Source organism: Sciurus vulgaris, assembly GCF_902686455.1.
Source record: "Sciurus vulgaris genome assembly, chromosome: 9".
NCBI lineage: Eukaryota > Metazoa > Chordata > Mammalia > Rodentia > Sciuridae > Sciurus > Sciurus vulgaris.
Genome location: NC_136469.1, coordinates 115298148 through 115318117, shown reverse-complemented (window position 1 = coordinate 115318117; position 19970 = coordinate 115298148). Strand labels below are relative to the sequence as shown.

Genomic DNA, 19970 nt, shown 5'->3' with positions numbered 1-19970 from the left:
GAGACTCAGGACCAACTTAGAGCCACTGGGGAATATATCCCACCTGAAGGCCACCACTCCAAGAAGGCCAGCTTCCTAGTGGAGCACTGCATTATCAAGTCCCTCCAAGACTTCAGGCTACTGAAGGCTAAGAGGTGAGTTATTGGAAATCTACAGAGACAATATTAGTCAATAGAGGATATCTGCAATATCCCAGAGTTTCACTATTAGAGGGGTAGATACCTGAACAATATGAGAAAACAAGGGAAGAAAATGTCCCAAATAAACCTAGATGGTATAGCAATAAAATCCAATGATAGCATGGCAGAAGAAATGTCAGAAAGGGAGTTCAGAATGTACATAATCAAAACAATTGGGGAAGCAAACGAGGAGATGAAAGAGCAAATGCAGGCACTGAAGGATGAGATGAAAGGGCAAATGCAGGCATTGAATGATCACACCAATCGACAGTTAAAAGAGCAAATGCAGGAAAAAGATCATTTCAATAAAGAGTTAGAGATATTGGGAAAAAACAAACAGAAATCCTTGAAATGAAGGAAACAATAAGCCAAATTAAAAACCCCATAGAAAGCATAACCAATAGGATAGAACACCTGAAAGACAGAACCTCAGATATCAAAGACAAAATATTTAATCTTGAAAACAAAGTTGACCAAACAGAGAAGACAGTAAAAAATCATGAACAGAATCTACAAGAACTATGGAATATCATGAAAAGGCCAAATTTAAGAATTATCAGGATTGAGGAAGGCTTAGAGGAACAAACCAAAGGAATGAACAATCTATTCAATGAAATAATATCAAAAAATTTCCCAAATCTGAAGAATGAAATGGAAAATCAAGTACAAGAGGCTTATAGGACTCCAAATACACAAAATTACAATAGACCCACACCAAGGCACATTATACCTAACATACAAAATAAAGACAGAATTTTAAAGGCTGCGAGAGAAAAAGAATCAAATTACATTCCAGGGGAAAACCAATAAGGATATCTGCAGATTTTTCAATCTAGACCCTAAAAGCTAGAAGGCCTGGAACAACATTTTTCAAGCTATGAAAGAAAATGGATGCCAACCAAGAATCTTATACCCAGAAAAACCTACCTTCAGATTTGACGACGAAATAAAATCCTTCCATGATAAACAAAAGCTAAAGGAATTTGCAAAAAGAAAGCCAGCATTACAGAACATTCTCAGCAAAATATTCCATAAGGAAAAGATGAAAAACAACGATGTAAATCAGCAAAGGGAGGAACTAGCATAAAGGAACAACCAAATAAAGGAGAAATCAAGTCGTGTCAAAAAAAAAAAATGAGCCAAATGACCGGGAATACAAATCATATCTCAATAATAATCCTGAATGTAAATGGCCTGAACTCATCAATCAAAAGACATAGACTGGCAGATTGGATTAAAAAGAAAGATCCAACAATTTGCTGCCTGCATGAGACTCATCTCATAGAAAGAGATACCCACAGATTAAAGGTGAAAGGATGGGGAAAAACATACCATGCACATGGACACAGCAAAAAAGCCAGAATATCCATTCTCATATCAGATAATGTGGACTTCAAGCCAAAGTTAATGAAAAGGGATAAAGAAGGACATTACATACTGCTTAAGGGAAGCATAAATCAGCAAGACATAACAATCATAAATATCTATGCCCCAAACAGTGGCTCATCCATATATGTCAAACAAATCCTTCTCAATGCCAGAAATCAAATAGACCACAACACAATAATACTAGGTGATTTTAACACATCTCTCTCACCACTGGACAGATCCTCCAAACAAAAATTAAACAAAGAAACCATAGATCTCAATAACACAATCAATAATTTAGACTTAACGGATATTTAAAGAATATACCATCCAACAAAGAGTGGATACACTTTCTTCTCAGCAGCACATGGATCCTTCTCTAAAATAGACCATATATTATGCCACAAAGCTACTGTTAGCAAATACAAGAAGATAGAGATAATACCTTGTATTCTATCAGATCATAATGGATTGAAATTAGAAATAAACGACAGAGTAAAATCAGAAAATACTCCAATACCTGGAGATTAAATAATATGCTATTGTATGATGAATGAATAACAGAAGATATCAGGAAGGAAATTTAAAAATTCTTAGAGGTAAATGAGAACAAAGAAACAACATATCAAAATCTCTGGGATACTATGAAAGCAGTTCTTAGAGGAAAATTTATTTCATGGAGTGCATTCAATAAAAGAAGAAAAAACCAACAAATAAACGACCTAACACTACAGCTCAAAGCCCAAGAAAAAGAAGAACAGAGCAACACCAAAAGTAGTAGAAGACAGGAAATAGTTAAAATCAGAACTGAAATCAATGAAATTGAAAAAAAAGAAACAATCTAAAAAATCAACAAAATAAATAGTTGGTTCTTTGAAAAAATAAACAAAATCAATAAACCCTTAGCCACACTAACAAAGAGAAGAAGAGAGAAAACCCAAATTACTAAAATTCGGAATGAACTAGGAAATATCACAACAGAAACGATTGAAATACAAAACATAATTAGAAGCTATTTTGAAAATCTATACTCCAACAAAATAGAAAATCTCAAAGACATCAACCGGTTTCTAGAGACATATGAATTACCTAAACTGAACGAGGAGTACATACACAATTTAAATAGATCAATTTCAAGTAATGAAATAGAAGAAGTCATCAAAAGCCTACCAACGAAGAAAAGTCCGGGACCAGATGGGTTCTCAGCCGAGTTCTACAAAACCTTTAAAGAAGAGCTCATTCCAATACTTCTCAAAGTATTTCTTTTTTTTTTGCAGTGCTGGGGATTGAACCCAGGGCCTTGTGCTCGCAAGGCAAGTACTCTACCAACTGAGTTACATCCCCAGCCCAGAGTATTTCATGAAATAGAAGAGGAGGGAACCCTCCCAAATTCATTCTATGAAGCCAATATCACCCTGATACCTAAATCAGACAGAGACACATGAAGGAAAGTAAGTTTCAGACCAATATCTTTAATGAACATTGATGCAAAAATTGTCAACAAAATCTTAGCAAACCACATACAAAAATATATTAAAAAAATAGTGCACCACGGATCAAGTGGGTTTTATCCCAGGGATGCAAGGTTGGTTCAACATCCGGAAATCAATAAATGTAATTCACCATATCAATAGACTTAAAGTCAAGAATCACATGATTATTTTGATAGATGCAGAAAAAGCACTTGATAAAATACAGCATCCCTTCATACTCAAAACACTGGAAAAAATAGGGATAGTGGGAACATTCCTTAACATTGTAAAGGCCATCTATGCTAAGCCCATGGCTAATATCATTCTAAATGGTGAAAAACTGAAAACATTCCCCCTAAAAACTGGAACAAGGCAGGGATGCCTTCTTTCACCACTTCTATTCAACATTGTCCTCGAAACTCTAGCCAGAGCAATTAGACAGACCAAGGAAATTAAAGGGATACGAATAGGAAAAGAAGAACTCAAACTATCCCTATTTGCTGATGACATGATTATATATTTAGAGAAACCAGAAAATTCCACCAGAAAACGTTTAGAACTCATAAGTGAATTCAGTAAAGTAGCAGAATATAAGATTAATGCTCATAAATCCAATGCATTTTTATAAATAAGTGATGAATCTTCAGAAAGAGAAGTTAGGAAAACTACCCCATTCACAATAGCTTCGAAAAAAATAAAACACATGGGAATCAATCTAACCAAAGAGGTGAAAGACCTCTACAATGAGAACTACAGAACACTAAAGAAAGAAATTAAAGAAAACCTTAGAAGATGGAAAGATCTCCCATGTTCTTGGATAGGCAGAATTAATGTTGTCAAAATGGCCATACTACCAAAAGTGCTATAGAGATTCAATGCAATTCCAATTAAAATCCCAATGACGTACCTTACAGAAATAGAGAAAGCAATCATGAAATTATCTGGAAGAATAAGAAATCCAGAATAGCTAAGGCAATCCTTAGCAGGAAGAGTGAAGCAGGGGGTATCGCAATACCAGACCTTCAACTATACTACAAAGCAATAGTAACAAAAACAGCATGGTATTGGTACCAAAATGGACAGGTAGATCAATGGTACAGAATAGAGGACACGGACACAAACCCAAATAAATACAATTTTCTCATACTAGACAAAGGGGCCAAAAATATGCAATGGAGAAAAGATAGCCTCTTCAACAAATGGTGCTGGGAAAACTGGAAACCCATATGCAACAGAATGAAACTAAACCCCTATCTCTCACCCTGCACAAAAATCAACTCACAATGGATCAAGGACCTTGAAATCAGACCAGAGACCCTGCATCTTATAGAAGAAAAAGTAGGTCCAAATCTTCAACTTGTTGGCTTAGGATCAGACTTACTTTTTTTTTTTTTTTTTTTTTTTTTTTTTTTTTTTTTTGTGGTACTGGGGATTGATCACAGGGCCTTGTGCTTGCGAGGCAAGCACTCTACCAACTGAGCTATATCCCCAGCCCAGACTTCCTTAACAGGACTCCCATAGCACAAGAAATAAAAGCCAGAATCAATAACTGGGATAGATTCAAACTAAATAGCTTTCTCTCAGGAAAGGAAACTTATCAGCAATGCGAAGAGAGAGCCTACAGAGTGGGAGAAAATCTTTGCCACTCATACTTCAGATAGAGCGCTAATTTCCAGAATATATAAAGAACTCAAAAAACTCTACACGAAGAATAAAAATAACCCAATCAACAAATGGGCTAAGGATATGAAAAGACACTTCACAGAAGAAGATCTACAAGCAATCAACAAACATATGAAAAAATGTTCAACATCTTTAATAATAAGAAAAATGCAAATCAAAACTACACTAAGATTCCATCTCACCCCAATTAGAATGGCGATTATCAAGAATACAAGCAACAATAAGTGTTGGAGAGGAGGTGGGGAAAAAGGTACACTCATACATTGCTGGTGGGGCTGCAAATTAGTGCAGCCACTCTGGAAAGCAGTGTGGAGATTCCTTAGAAAACTTGGAATGGACCCACCATTTGACCCAGCTATCCCACTCCTTGGCCTATACCCAAAGGACTTAAAATCAGCATACTACAGAGATACAGCCACATCAATGTTCATAGCTGCTCAATTCACAATAGCCAGATTGTGGAACCAACCTAGATGCCCCTCAATTGATGAATGGATAAAGAAACTGTGGTATATATATACCATGGAATATTACTCAGCCATAAAGAATAATAAAATTAAGGCATTTGCAGGCAAATGGATGCAGTTGGAGAATATCATGCTAAGTGAGATAAGCCAATCTCAAAAAACCAAATGACAAACGATCTCACTGATAAGTGGATGATGACACAAAGAGGGGGTGGGAAGGGAGCAAGAATGGAGGAAGGAGGGACTCTATAGAGGGATAAGAGGGGTGGGAGGGGAGAAAAAAAATAACAGAATGGATCAAAAACTATTACCCTAGGTAAATGTAAGATTACACAAATGGTGTGCCTCTACTTCATGTACAAACAGAGAAACAAGATGTGTCCCATTTGTTTACAATAAAAATGAATTTAAAAAAAATAGGCGGAAGTAACCAACTTTGATATTTTACTTGAAATTTAGCTTTTTCTTGCTTTGGTGTCTTGACTGGTACACAGTTGTTCCTCAGGAGATCTGGTAGTTGGAAAAAGCATGATCACGTGACTCTGTTAAAACACTGCCCCTGCTTTGCTTGAGGAGGAAGTGAACAATTCGGTTGTTTCTCAGAGGCTACACCACGACAGGGGCATGGAAGAGTCAGTAGTGGCTCCAGGAGAAGAATCAGAGGTGTCAGCTACAGAAGGAGGAAGTTGAGCTGCGGGCCCGCAGGGAGAAATGAGAGCTGAGGTGGGAGCAGCTGGGACACTGATTTCTGGTGGGAGTGCAGTGCGCATGCTGGCTGTCCCTTCTGCCCACATGCTGAGAGCCATATCCTCTACTAGGATTTGCAGAAGTGCCCCTGGGGCCACAAGACTCCACTCCGTGCTGTCTGTCCAAGAGGAAGTCTTGCACACGAGTGCTCCCGGCCGTTTTAGTTGTTATAGCCCCAAATGGCAAACAGCCCAGAAGTCTATCTATGTACAGGCAGCAAAGAGAATGTTCCTCGACAAGAAAAAGAAACTGATCATTGAGTGCATAGTGGTAGGGAAAATCTCAAGATCATTTTGCTGAGTGAAATGGGGTGGACCTCCCTTCTCTCTCCATAAAAGAGTATATGCTGGATCATTTCACTTATATAAAACTCTGGAAAATGCAAAGTAAACAGAGGAAACAGGAGTGGAGGCTTAGAGAGAAGGTAAAAGGAGAGACGGATTCCAAGAAATGTTGTGGGGCAGGTAATGGGAATATTTGGTAAATGGTGCCGGTTTTATAGATATGTTCATGTGTCAAAACACATCGAGTTATACATTTAAATATTAAGTTTTTGTAAAAAAAAATGTTTAAAGAAATGAGAACAGGGACTGTTAGTAAGCGCTCCATAAATTGTAGTTAAAAATAGGTGGGTACTATTTTTATGTCTGTTTTACAGATGAAACCAAGAGAGATTAAATAACTTGCCCAAGGTCACACAACCAGCCAGTGGTGTGGCCAGCATGCTGTTGGCTCTAGGATTTGAACCCTGCAGGATAGAGTGGAGATAGAACTAGAAAATAGTCAGCCCCAGAACGATGGTGACAAGCAGTGTGTCAGAAGAGCAGCCAGGGGGCAGTGGAGAAGAGACACAGGAAGAAGAGCTTCCATTGACATTTTGTGGAAACTCTTTTATTAGTTATAAGAACTTGCCTCTTCTCATTCATTTGTTGATTCACAGCCTACTTAAAAAATACATTCAGTTGGGCACATTAGCACACACCTGTAATCCCAGTGATTTGGGAGGCTGAGGCAGGAGGATTGTGAGTTCAAAGCCAGCCTCAGCCAGGCCCTAAGCAACTTAGTGAGATCCTGTCTCAAAACATAAAAAGAGTTGGGGATGTGGCTCTGTGGTTAAGTACCCCTGAGCGCAATCCCTGGTACTAAAATTAAAAAAAAAAAATACATTCAGAAGTTTTTAATATATTTACAATGTTGTACGACCATAACCACACTGTAATTTCATAACATTTTTGGCACTCCCAAAGGAAACCGTCTGTCTGTTAGACCCATGTTTCCTCCTTTCTTCCCTCCCTGCCATTGCCCCAGACAGTCAACTAATCTGCTTTCTATTGCCGTGGATTTGCCTCTTCTGGGCATTTCGTATGGATGGAATCATTGTGCACGTCGACTTTTTTCCTGACTTCTTTCTTTTTATGGCTGAATAACAAATATTCTGTTATATGTTTAGGCCACATTATGTTTATCTGATCATCAGTTGATAAATCACATAGGTTCTTCCTTTTGGGGGCTATTATGAAGAATGTTGCCATTCTCAGATTTGTTTAAACAACCAATGGTTATATCAGTTGGTAAAGAGAGGCAGGTATCAATCACGGGCATGAATTCCAGCCTAGCAGAAAACTCTGTATTTATTTGGAGGCCATCTGGTTATGTTGGGATTAACAAAATGTCTGAAGACTCATTTGGAATACTTTCCTGTGTGGCAAAGAATTTAGGCTTAGGTCATGGATATCAATGATAGTGTTTCCTAATGACTAATGCTTAGGGAAATTGCCAAACAATTAATAAGGTTTATTGAGCACCTCCTGTGTGCTAGGCACTTCCTATGAGATCGCTATGTATTTTCCAAAATAAGTCTTACACTAATCTGTGTGTATCTGTTATCATTCTTATAGATGGGATTTCTGAGGCACATGACATTGTGGCACATGCTCCGCAGGTCTGACTCCTAGCCCTTTGGCCCATCTCTGAGTCTCCCAGCCTCTCATTTTACCACGACAGCTCTCTGCTTTGCCTGGGGCATTCTCAGGAAACACAGGGGCTTGCTCAGATTGAAGGACAGCTTGGCCGTGCTAGGGATCCAATGACCCCAGGAAAACTCACTCCAGAAGGGGTGAATAAATGCTAAGCTTCCCTCTTTCCCTGCTGAGTCTACATCAGAGGTCAGCAAAGTTTTGCTCTTAAAGGCTGGATGATAAATAATTTCAAGTTTGCAGGCCATATAGCCTGGGTCACAAATATTCAGCTCTATTTAGCAGAAGAGCAGCCATAGACAGTTATAAAAGAATGTGCTTGGCTGTGTTCCAATAAAACTTTATTTACAAAAAGAGGCAGCAGGGGAGATTTGGTGGCTACAGTTTGCCAACCCTATTCTTCCAGTTCCTCTGCCCATCCCCCAGAGAGTGGACTCCTGCTCCAGAGCTGGCTCATTCAGGGGCACAGCCTGGGCTGGCTTTTCTTTCTTCCTTGCATTTTTGTTTCCACATCCTCATTTGTGCTACCTGAGATCTCTAGGAAACAAACTCCCTACCCCCAATTCCTTTTCTTGGCATCTCTTTCTGGGAAGCCAAGACAACACTCTTCAGCGTGGTGATCCAGCAGGCTGAGACTATGTGTGCTAGCTGCCTCTGTGCTCCTGATGACCCCGGACAGAGGACTTCCCCCTGCTGTGCCTCATTTTCTTCATCTGTGATATGGGCATCATCACAGAACCTACCATTGATCAGGAGGATTTTATGTGTTAATTTGAGTGAAAGAGTAGCATGCCTAATAACAGTGCATTTAACTATTGTAAAATATAGCGACTTGTGAATAGTTCAAAACGGTTTTCTTCGCTGCCTTCACAGTGCTAGAGATCGAATCGAGGGCCTCGTGCATGCGTAAGCAAGTGCTCTACCACTGACCTATATTCCCACCCTTTTTTTTTTTTTTTTAAGACAGTCTTCCTAAGTTGCTGAGGCTGGCCTCAAACTTGTGATCCTCCTGCCTCAGCCTCCTGAGTAGCTGGGATTACAGGCACGCACCACCAGGCCTGGCTTCCATAATGTTTTTCATTCATTCATGAAAAAGTGCCATGAGGCACTGCAAAGAGTTTGCAGGAAACCTTCAGATTGAATTGATGGCTTTAAAATTTTTTTCAAGACATTTTATAGAGCAGTTGGTTCATAGCAAAATTTGAAGGAAGCTGCTCCCTGACTCCCCCACCCCCCACCCCACAGCCTCCAGCCTCCTTAACTCTCAGAGTCACAGCACTGCATTTGCTGCAATTCAGGAACCTACACTGACACATCATCACCACCCAAAGTCCTTGATTTCCTTAGGATTCACTCTTGGTCTTACATATTCTATGAATTTGGACAAATGCATAATGACATGTAGCTATCTTTTGTATTATTTATTGTGATAGTATAAATGGATGACTGATAGTATGCATTCCCTCAGTTTAGGTCTTGATGATTTGAAATCTGTTGTCTTTCACGTCTAAAAAACGAAAAGAATTCTTTTCTCTTAGGGCTATCTACTGAACTACGCATGAATGACATAAAATGTCAGGAATTATCTTTAAATGATCTTTGGGTGTGGACATGGATGATACAAGATTGGTGCCGAGATGATATATGTTGACGTTGGATGATGGGACCTGGGAATTCACCATAATATTCTCTTTACTTTCTCATTTCTTTGAAAATTTCCATAAATATAAGTGGTTTATTTAAGATCCCACAGTTATAAAAGGGAAGGAAATAATTGTCTACAACTTAAAGGCTAAGGACCACAGCACTTTAATTCTTTAACATATCAGACGTACAGGTTCTTTTTTATTCCTGAGTGTATCAGAGACCCACTGAAAGATTTATGTCATATGATCAGCTGTGTGGGGAGGAAACTTGTGACCCTTAGCTAGGGAAGGTGAGACTTGGTGACCCTGCAAACTTCAGAAAGAATATTGGGAAAGGATGTTGAAAACAAGTATTTGAAAGAAGTCGAGTATCTATTCAGGAAAATTCTTAGGATCTATAAAGTGGTTATGGCATTTGTTCAGGAGAATAAAATACTGTAGGTTTATAAAGAAATCACAGTCTTTGCCTATAGGAATAAGTCATTAAGATTTTTAGCTTTGGAGCTGGGTGTGGTGGAGCACGCCTGTAATCCCAGCAGCTCAGGGGCCTGAGACAGGAGGATAGAGAGTTCAAAGCCAAACTTAGCAATTTAGTGAGGCCCTAAGCAACTCAGAGTGACCCTGTCTCTAAATAAAATATAAAAAAGGACTGGGGATGTGGCTCAGTGGTTAAGTGCCCCTGGGTTTAGTGCCAGTACCAAGAAAAAAAAAAATTAGTTTTGGGCTGGGTACAGATTCATGCCTGTAATCCCAGCAATTTGAAGGCTAGGTAGGAGGATTCCAAGTTTCAGTCCAGCCTCAGCAACTTAGTGAGAAGAAAAAAGAGCTGGGGATGTAGCTCAGGGGCAAAGCACCCCTGCATTCCATCTCTAGTAAAAAAAAAAAAAAAAAAAAAAAAAAGATTTTTAGCTTTGAAAATATTGACATGAAGTCAGTTGTTAATGAAAGAGTACTTTTCAATACTCCCTGCCTCATGAGTGTACAAATCTCCACCCGAATCCCTGAGAGTCCTAGACTATGGATAAACCTGGATTATAATTGCATCACCATCAGGGACCTTTGAAGTGGGGGAGAAGCCTGCACCGAGAAGGTAACAGGGAGCTACCCGTGTTAGCAAGGGCAAGATTGACAAAGCCACCCATCAATAGCCTAGTGGCTTGCCGCTCATACCAGTGGCCCTGAGACCATTCTTTGCACTGTTCTTTCAGATTCTTTTGTAATCTTCACTAAGTCAATTGTGGGTGTCACAGGGTAGTGCTTAGACTTCTAACTTGTACAATCTGTGATTTGAAGTTCTGTTGACTTACGGAGGGCGCTGATATTCTTGTGCTGTCACTGGTGGAATTTGAATGGAAATCTCCATCTCAAGTTCAGGTTTTTCAGTTTCCCACGTGATCTTGTCATTTACACAAATTATGTGGCAGGATTAAATTGAGAAATGGTGCTAATTTACTGTGGAAATCAAATCACATCAAATCACTGTGTTAGATGGATGAAGAACAGTCATCATCAGGTGCTGATTGATGGTGTGCTCATGGATGTGTGGGGTCCTGTGACAGCCCCAGATAGTGGTCACCCCACGTGCACATTTTCTTCATGTCTCTTCCACTCTGGAATAGGGGCATATTTTAAGCATTCAGATCCACTAATTTGGTGGTTTTTCTGACAAGTTTGGACTACAAGTCTGAATGCTCAATTCTGGAATACCCCAAGGTGGTATGACAAGCATGTAATAATGAATGAACTAGAACCAGGTGGACAGATAAGAGAGGAAATGGTGTTTTAAATCTGGGACTGATCATGAATAATTCTTTTGAGCTCAGTTTTATGCTGATACAAAGGCTTTCAAAGTGCCATGTGCAATTAAAGCGTCACCAAGTAGAGGCACCTGCATGTCATTCCTGGTGATAGAACACTGTTAGTTTTTAATTCCCACATTACTGAAATGAAACACGACCACTTATATAGAGTAACATATTAAATCTACTAGGAATTCAGTAATTTTGCTATTAAGCTTAAGGTCTTTCAAAATCATTTTGCCCATTAAGCATGTTGCTGTAATTATTTAATAATGACTTGAATAAAAGACTATAGAAAACATCCTTGGGAAAGTGCAAATACAAAGGATGACTGAAAAAAGACACCAAGGCTGATCTGTAAAATAACAATAAAATCTACAGAAACTTACAGTTCCTTCCAGGGAGGGTTGAAACTGAGCCAAGCCCAGGATGCTGTTGATATATATTGAAAAGTTCGAGCTGGGCATGGTGGTGCATGCCTGTAATCCTAGCGTTTTAGGAGGTGGAGGCAGGAGGATTGCAAGTTCAAAGTCAGCCTCAGCAACTTAGTAAGTCCCTAATCAGCTTAGCGAGATCCAGTGTCAGAATAAAAAATTTTAAAAAGTGCTGGGGATGTTGGTCAGTGGTTAAGCACCCCTAGGTTCAATCCCTGGTACTAAAAAAAAAAAAAAAAAAAAAAAAAAAAACCAAAGAAGTTTGGATGGTTTAGCGTGGTTAGCTGGCATGGTGTGTGTTGGCATGTGGGAAGGACAGTAGACAGCAAGGATGCCCAATTTAGGGTGGCTTATAGCCTTGTTCCTCAATTTGTGGTGCTTGGCAGTATTACCAGAGAGCCTGTCATCAACAGGATTCTCAGGCCCTGCCTCAGACCTACTGAATCAGAATTTTCATTGTGGTGAATTCTCTAAGTGATTCACAGGCACATTAAATCTGGTTTAGGCAATAAAGGTATTTAGGTTCTCACTTAAAAATCAGGGTCCAGAGGCGAGCAGTCCCAGAGTGGCCATTGACCATCATCAGCGACACAGGTTCTCACCTCATTCTTGACTTTCAGCTTTTCTCAGAGTGATCTCAGAGTTTCAAGATGCTGCTCTGATTCCTCACACCAGTGAGTTCCAGGCAGGAAAGACGGTGCAGAATTCTTCTAATATCACCCCCCTTGCCAAACTAAACCCAGTCAACCCGTGTTGACTTTTAGCCTACTCTTTGGGAAGGGGAATGGCCTGATTAATGGTACTATTCATTCAGGTAAAGCAGTTGATTATCTTCTATGTGCCCACTAATGAGCAGCCTGTAGGGCTAACTGATCAAGAGTCTGTCCATTGTCTGAACAGTATTAGGGTTCTGGTAGTAAAGACAAACTGGGGGACGTATTAGTAGATAGCAATCAGTATCTGCCATAGGTTGAGGCCAGATTTGGAAGGGTCTTGGAAATCAGGACAAGAATGGACATTGAGGCTTCAGTTGTGGCTCAGTTGCAGAGCGCGTGCCTAGCATGTGTGAGGCACTGGGTTCGATTTTCAGCACCACATAAAAACGAATGAATGAATGAATGAATGAATGAATAAATAAATAAATAAATAAATAAATAAATAATTTAAAACAAAAATGAATGTGACCTGGTCATCACTGGGGAATCCAGACAGTGACATCTCAGATCTGTGTTTCGAGAAGTAAACCCAGCCACGTGGAGAATTGAAAGCAGACCTTTGAAGTGATCTGAGTGAGACATGATGAGGATTGACCCAGCACAGTCTCAGGTGGAGCAGAGGAAGGGGTACATTTAGAAGACTGCTTAGAAGCAGCCTTGAGCTGGTGGTACTGCCTGCAGAGGATGATGAAGAGAGATGTCCCTGAGACTTCGATAGGATGACTCACTCAGCTCTCTGATACTAGCTGACTTAAAAAAAAAAATGTCTATGGGACTGGGGATGTGACTCAGTGGTAGAACTCTTGCCTGACATGCATGAGGCCCCCAGCACCACATAAATAAACAAAATAAATCATCTGTGCATTACACACACACACACACACACACACACACACACACACACACACAATAATGGGATACAAAGCTCTAGAACCTTGATTTTTCCACTTAATGTGTCACAAACTGATTTCTATGTCAGTACATACAGGACTATCTCCTCTCCCTCCCTCCCTCCCTCCCTCCCTCCCTCGCTCCCTCTCTCTCTCTCTCTCTCTCTCTCTCTCTCTCTCTCTCTCTCTCTCGCCTCTCTCTCTCTCTGTCTCTGAGATGAGATTCCATTAAGTTGCCTAGACTGAACTTGAACTTTCAGTCCTTTTGCTCAGTCCCCAGATCACTGGGATTATAGGTATGCACCACCAGACTCAGCTTTGTTCCTCTGTTTAACTCAATTTTTCTTTTCGTCTGAGGCGCTGGGGATTCGAACCTTAGCCCTTGTGCACGCTAGGTGAGCACCCTCTGAACCCAGCTACCTCTTCAGCTCCTAACTCAATTTTAATTTTTATTTATTTGAAAAACTATGTGAAATAAACCAAATTAAAAACCATTTGCAACCTGACAAATTTAAGAAACTATAAAAAGTAAGAAAGGAGTGTCCCCTTTCCTCTTGCTTCTGGAGCATATGCCTTCCCCAGTTTTTTTTTTTTTAAGATAATACAGACATACTGAGAGATTCCTATGTGCATACATATAGTAGTACCCCTTATCTGCAGTTTTGTTTGAAATTGCATTCCATTCTCAGTAGCATAATGAAATCTCGTGCCAGGAATGTGATTTCTTTTCCCAGCATATCCCTACTGTATACGCTACCTACTGGTCAGTCATCTAGCAGCCATTTGTTATCAGATGGACTGCCACAGCATCTCAGTGCTTATGTTCAAGCAACTTTTATTTTACTTAATAGTGGCCCCAAAGTGCAAGAGTAGTGATGGTGGTGATTCGATAATTGAAAGGAGAACTTTGAAGTGATCTGAGTGAGACATGAGCGAAAGAGAAGCTGTTAAGTGCTTTCTTTAAGTGAAAAGGTGAAAGTGTAATAAGATATTTTGAGAAAGAGACTATGTTCATGCACCTTTTATAATTGTTCTGTTGTTATTGCTGTTATTAATTTCTTATTGACCTAATTTATAAACTAAGCTTTATCATAGGTATGTATGTTTAGGGAAAATATGTAGCACATAGAGGGTTTGGTAATGATTCAAGGTTTCTGGCATCCACTGAGGGTCTTGGAATGTATCCTTCTTCAATACCGAGGAACAGTAGTACCCCCAACACTACAATTTGCAGATTTTATTTTACTCCCTTGCACAAAACACTGCCCTTTATTTGTCATGAGCACCTGTGTGTCAAGAATGATCAATGCTAATAACAATGAGAGAGCTTAACCTCAAAATTTGGACTTTTCACTTTTCTGTTCATGTGTATAGGTAATAATCCACACAGTCTGCTTTCAGTGAACTTCTAATATAGTATGCCACTTAAAATTTTGTTTTGTCAATGTTCATCTCTTTACTAGGATGTAAATTTCACGAGGGCAGGAGTTTTTGTTTGTATCTCCTCAGCCTACACAGTACTTGACCTCAAATAGATGCTCAATAAATATTTATGGATGAATTAACACATTTCCAGCAATTTTTCTTTATTTTTCTTTGCTTGAACACACTTAAGACTCCCAGGAGACTTTTCCCTATACCTCCATTCTGTGTCTTTTCCCCCCGAACCTCGTGTGGTATGCTAAGGAGTACCAGCAGATTTTAATATTAACTTAAGAAAAGAAGAATACAAGCCAGGCTTGGTGGCACACATCTGTAATCCCAATTGCTCTGAAGGCAAAGACAGGAGGATCACAAGTTTGAGGCCAATATGAGCAACTTGGCAAGACCCTGTCTCTAAATAAAAATAAATAAAAAGGTCTGGGGATATAGCACAGTGGTATAGTGTTTGCCTGGAGTGCTTTAGGCCCTGGATTCAATCCCTAGTACAGGGTGGATACAGTAAGGAATTTTCCCAGGGCAGCCACTTAATGCATGCCATATGAGGCATAAAGAATGATTGTTATCTGGTTTGGAGTTATCTGCACCACTTGCAGATAACTTACCCCTTGCATGAAGGGTCAAACTAACTGTGTAAACAGTTAGGATCCTTTCCTGGGTTGGGAGGTAATAACCAGCTGATAAGTTTGCATAAGTCTCATGCCCTCAGCAATACAATATAGCAAGCATGTCTTTTTCTGTCCAAAAGAAGAAACCAGGTAGATGCGCATGATACATGATATCATACAATGCCTTTGTCCTTTACAATCACTAAGATAAGTAATGTTACCCTTTTAGAGATGAAAATTTATCAGTAGATGAGAATATATAATGAGGGGAGAGAGTGGAGATTCCAACATAGATTTTCTGACTCCAAATTCCAATTTCTTTTCAGCCTATACCATTTTTTCATAAAAGTTCAAAGTAGATTGTTTTTCCCTATTATTACCTCTTAAAAAGTTAATTGGTGCACTTGATGTACATTTCTTGACATACTACATTTCTCCCCTCCCTTCCTTCCAAAGGAAACTTCCATTTCTCCATTTATAAGGCATCTGATGATAGTTTTTCATGATGTTTTGTTGATGGTATATTTTATTTTAAAATGCCAGATGACATTATCAGCAGTCACTTGTGGAAACTTCTGGAAAACATGACTCCAGCTGTAGTTATATATATAGATATATTTTAAATATACATATTTTAAATATATATTTTTTGTTGTCAATGGACCTTTTGTTTTATTTATTTATATGCAGTGCTGAGGATCGAACCCAGGGCTCACACATGCCAGGCAAGTGCTCTACCACTGAGCCACAACCCCAGCCCCTATAGTTCTATATTTTTAAACACTCCATATTTGTCGATCTCTACTTAGAGCAGGGAAACCCAGGTGGCCACAGTGTCTGGTTTTGCTGCCAGTTTCTGTGCCCCCCTTTCTCATGTACAGTTCCGCTGACCAAGTTTACTTTTAAGAACATATGCTGAGTAGTGACAACTTTTTCAGAGTTGGAATTGTCTAGGAAAGAAGCACTCTTCATGTTAAGTTTCTGTAAGAGCAACATTGCAGATTCATTCTCTGCGTGGCCATTTTCGTCTCAAACCAATAAACACCAGAGGCCTTAGCTTGGCAGTCAGGAACCTGGACCACAGCTAGTCTCAGGTGATGCTTCACACCCTTTCCTCCAACTCCAAAATGACGTACTCTACTCTCCAGCAAAATGGCACAGCAACGGGGCTGAGGATATAGAGTGCTTGCTTAGATGTGCAAGACCCTGGGTTCCATCCCCATCACATAACAAAACAAAGCAAATGAATAGACCACCACCACCACCACCCCAATTAGAAAAGCAGCCCATCTCTCCCAGACCAAATGCCACCTCCTCCAGAGAGCTTTCCTGGATTGGATTTGCTTTTACACTTGCACTTCTTCAGTCTGTATCCTTTCCTTGGGACACATATGCTATGTCTTTTAATCTGTTCTCCCTAGATACAGAGAAGCTTTCAAGGATCTTCATAAAAACAAATAGGTCAAAACATTTTGAGGGTAGAGATGTAGCTCAGGGGTAGAGTGCTTGCCTGCATGTGTGAGGCCCTAGGTTTGATGCCCAGCACTGCAAAAACAAAACAAAGAAACACACTTTGCAAGAAGACAAGTAGCAATAGTTTCTGCTGATGGTGTAACGAGGGGGCATTGTGTTCTTTTTGTTGCTGTTTTTAATTTTCCTAGTATAGTGTTTGAAGAAAAACAGTTGAATTCGAACACCTGCAGACTGGCATGCACACTCTACCCCAGCCCTTTCCTCACTTCCTATTGCCTTCTCCTGCCAAGTCACATATTTACATTCTCCGCCTGACCCCTGATGGCACTTGGGTTTATAGGCACCACTTAGCGATTAAATCAACCACAGATACACCAGGTCTATGTCATGGCTTTGTCACTCACAATCTAGCTGTCTTGGGTTAAATGTAAGAGTTCTAATAATACCTTTGGCCCATTGCATTGCAGGTGGTAAGTTAGCCTTCAATACAGGTGTGTGTGTGTAATAATGATTGTGTGTGTGTGTGTGTGTGTGTGTGTGTGTGTGTGTTTAATCCTGGGGATTGACTCTAGGGCCTAGTACATGCTAGGCAAATGCTCTAAAAATAGGTATATTTTTAAATGGTCATATATAAATAGGGACAGTTTTGCATATGGGCTCAAATATAGACACAAACATGGCTATGGGTTAAAAATTTCTGGAATGAGATAAAGAAAAGTATATTTATCACTGAGTTGAAAGAGCTCTCTGAAAAAATTCCTTCAATTTCTATTTAGGCCTTAGACACAGAAGTGACTTTTTGCTGCTATAAATCAAGAGGTTGATCTACGTTGGAGTAAGGGTGACAAATGCAAAATCGTTCCAACACTCCAGTACCCTGTGTCCATGGCAGATGCCTAGAGTTCCCCAGACAGGGCCTCTTCCTTCTCCCTACCCCTGTGCTATTGTTCTCATGTGGTGTGTCCCCACCAAAACTCAGCTTATGGCTTCATCCCAAGGCAGCAGTGTGGGCAGGCGGGGCCTATGGGAAGGTGCTTGGGTTGTGGGATGGAGCCCTCATGAATGGATTAATGTCTTTCCTGAGTGAGTGAATTCTCTTTCTAGGGAACTGGATTCACGATTTTAAGAACCAATTGTTGTAAAACAAGGCTGCCCCTTGTGTTTTCTCTTCCACTCACTCTTCCTCTTTCCCTTAAGTCCCTCCCTCCCTTACCAGATATGGCTAGTCTGGGACTTCCCAGCCTCTAGAACTTCTATTCTTTATAAATTACTCATTCTCAGGATTCTGTTATGGCAATGGAAAGTGGACTAAGCCACACTGCATGATGGATCTCCACTACCAACGCATCAGAGTTGACTAAAGAGATAAGCCAGGGTGAAACATGTTGCCCTCTTGAGATTAGAGGAACTTTGGGGACACTCTTAGTTTAAAAAAAAAAAAAAAAAAAAAAAAGGAAGACTTGAATTTGTTAAAGTTGAGTAAGAAGTCAAATCATATATGCAAAAGTACATTATAAATTAGGCATGGTGGTGCACACCTATAATCCCAAAAACCAGGAGGCTGAGGCAGGAGCATCACCAACTTGGCCAATTAGCAAGACTGTATCTCGCAATAAAAATTTCGAGATACCTTGAGAAAGGTCTGAGGATGGGGCTCAGTGTGTAAGGTTCTGAGTTCAATCCCTAGTACCACAAAATAAAAAAAAAAAAAAATTAGAAAATACTATGAAGACAGCTGCATTTATTCGCTGGCTGCTCTTTACTTGAACTGAGAGGTCCTTCAACATTTCACAGCACCTATAAAACTGCCATCACTTCTATTTTATGGATGTGGAAATAGGGCTTAGATGCTAGGTGACTTTCCCAAATCTCATAGTCAACAGAAAGTTGTGCTGCTGAGATTCCCAGCTAGGTCTCTCTGACCTCAGGCCTGTGCTCTCTACATGGGGTCATGCTGGCTCCCAAACCCTGTGCTAAGTAGTGAGTTAGTTATTACAACAATGGTTCCCACTATTATTAACAGTCTATTTAAATATAAGTAGGTCTTGTTCTGCCCTTATTCTCCCTCGTCTGTTCCCTGCTTATACATTCCTTTATAGTGAGGCCCCCACCTTTTTGGGATATGTGAACATGATTTATTCCCTCAGAAAAAACAGGAGACAGGAAATAGCAAAGGATAGAAGGGAAAAAGCCAGGGTCAGGTCAAGAGCTTCCCACATCTTGCATTCCCAGCCTAGAGAGAGCCAGATGGAAGCCTTAAGGAGGTTCTAGAAACCAGGGGAGATGATCAAGAGAAGGTTGAGAGTCAAGTGGCATGCTGAAGGCACAGGGAATATATTTGCAGCAAGGAACACACTACTAACACTCATTTTGGTCAAATAATATTCATGAATTCTGGTTTTTTAACTTAAAGCACATTTCTGTCCATGCCTTGAATTCTGTTCAAACTTTTGAAAGAGACACAGGTGTCTGGTGTCAGTCTGCGTCCCCTCTGAGGTTGAGGGGCTGTGTGGCTGAATCCCAAGGCTCAGTGAGTTTTCATGATCACAAACTGGCCTTCATCATGCATGCTAGTGGTTTTGCTTCTTCTACTGAAAGTGACTATCGTTAGATCTCTAGACTTGTTATTCCACAAAACACCATCTGCATGTGACTATTTAAGGACCAGCAGAGGCAATGAGGGGGAAGGTTCCAGATTCCCTCTGAATCACAGGATGCTCAGAACTGACCTCCAGAAAAGAGGCACATTTCACCCTTAGTCTGCCCTACTGCTCCATATAGGAGAGAAAATTTTGTGACCCACTCTCCCCCTTAATTTTTCTTTTTGCCTCCATGATATTTAAAAATCAGAGAAAATTTCTTAAGTATAAAAGCTTAAGATAAACACTAAAATCTTTTAAAAGTGACTTGCTTATTGCCCTGTGTTCACACAGGTGCAGGAAGAGTGTCTATTAGATGTGGGCATATGAAAGAGTGGGCAGTCAGGGAAAGACAGATTAAAGTAAGAAAATAGCATTCAGTGCCCATTTGAATTACAAAACTTCAGAGTTTGAGACCATCAGCGTTGGTGAG

General features: G+C 40.0%; 1 protein-coding gene across 5 annotated transcripts in view; it reads left to right on the top strand.

Moving 5' to 3' along the window:
- TBC1D1 (TBC1 domain family member 1) overlaps positions 1 to 19970 on the top strand; it is a 227580-nt gene that overhangs the window by 50730 nt on the left and 156880 nt on the right. The window lies entirely within an intron of this gene.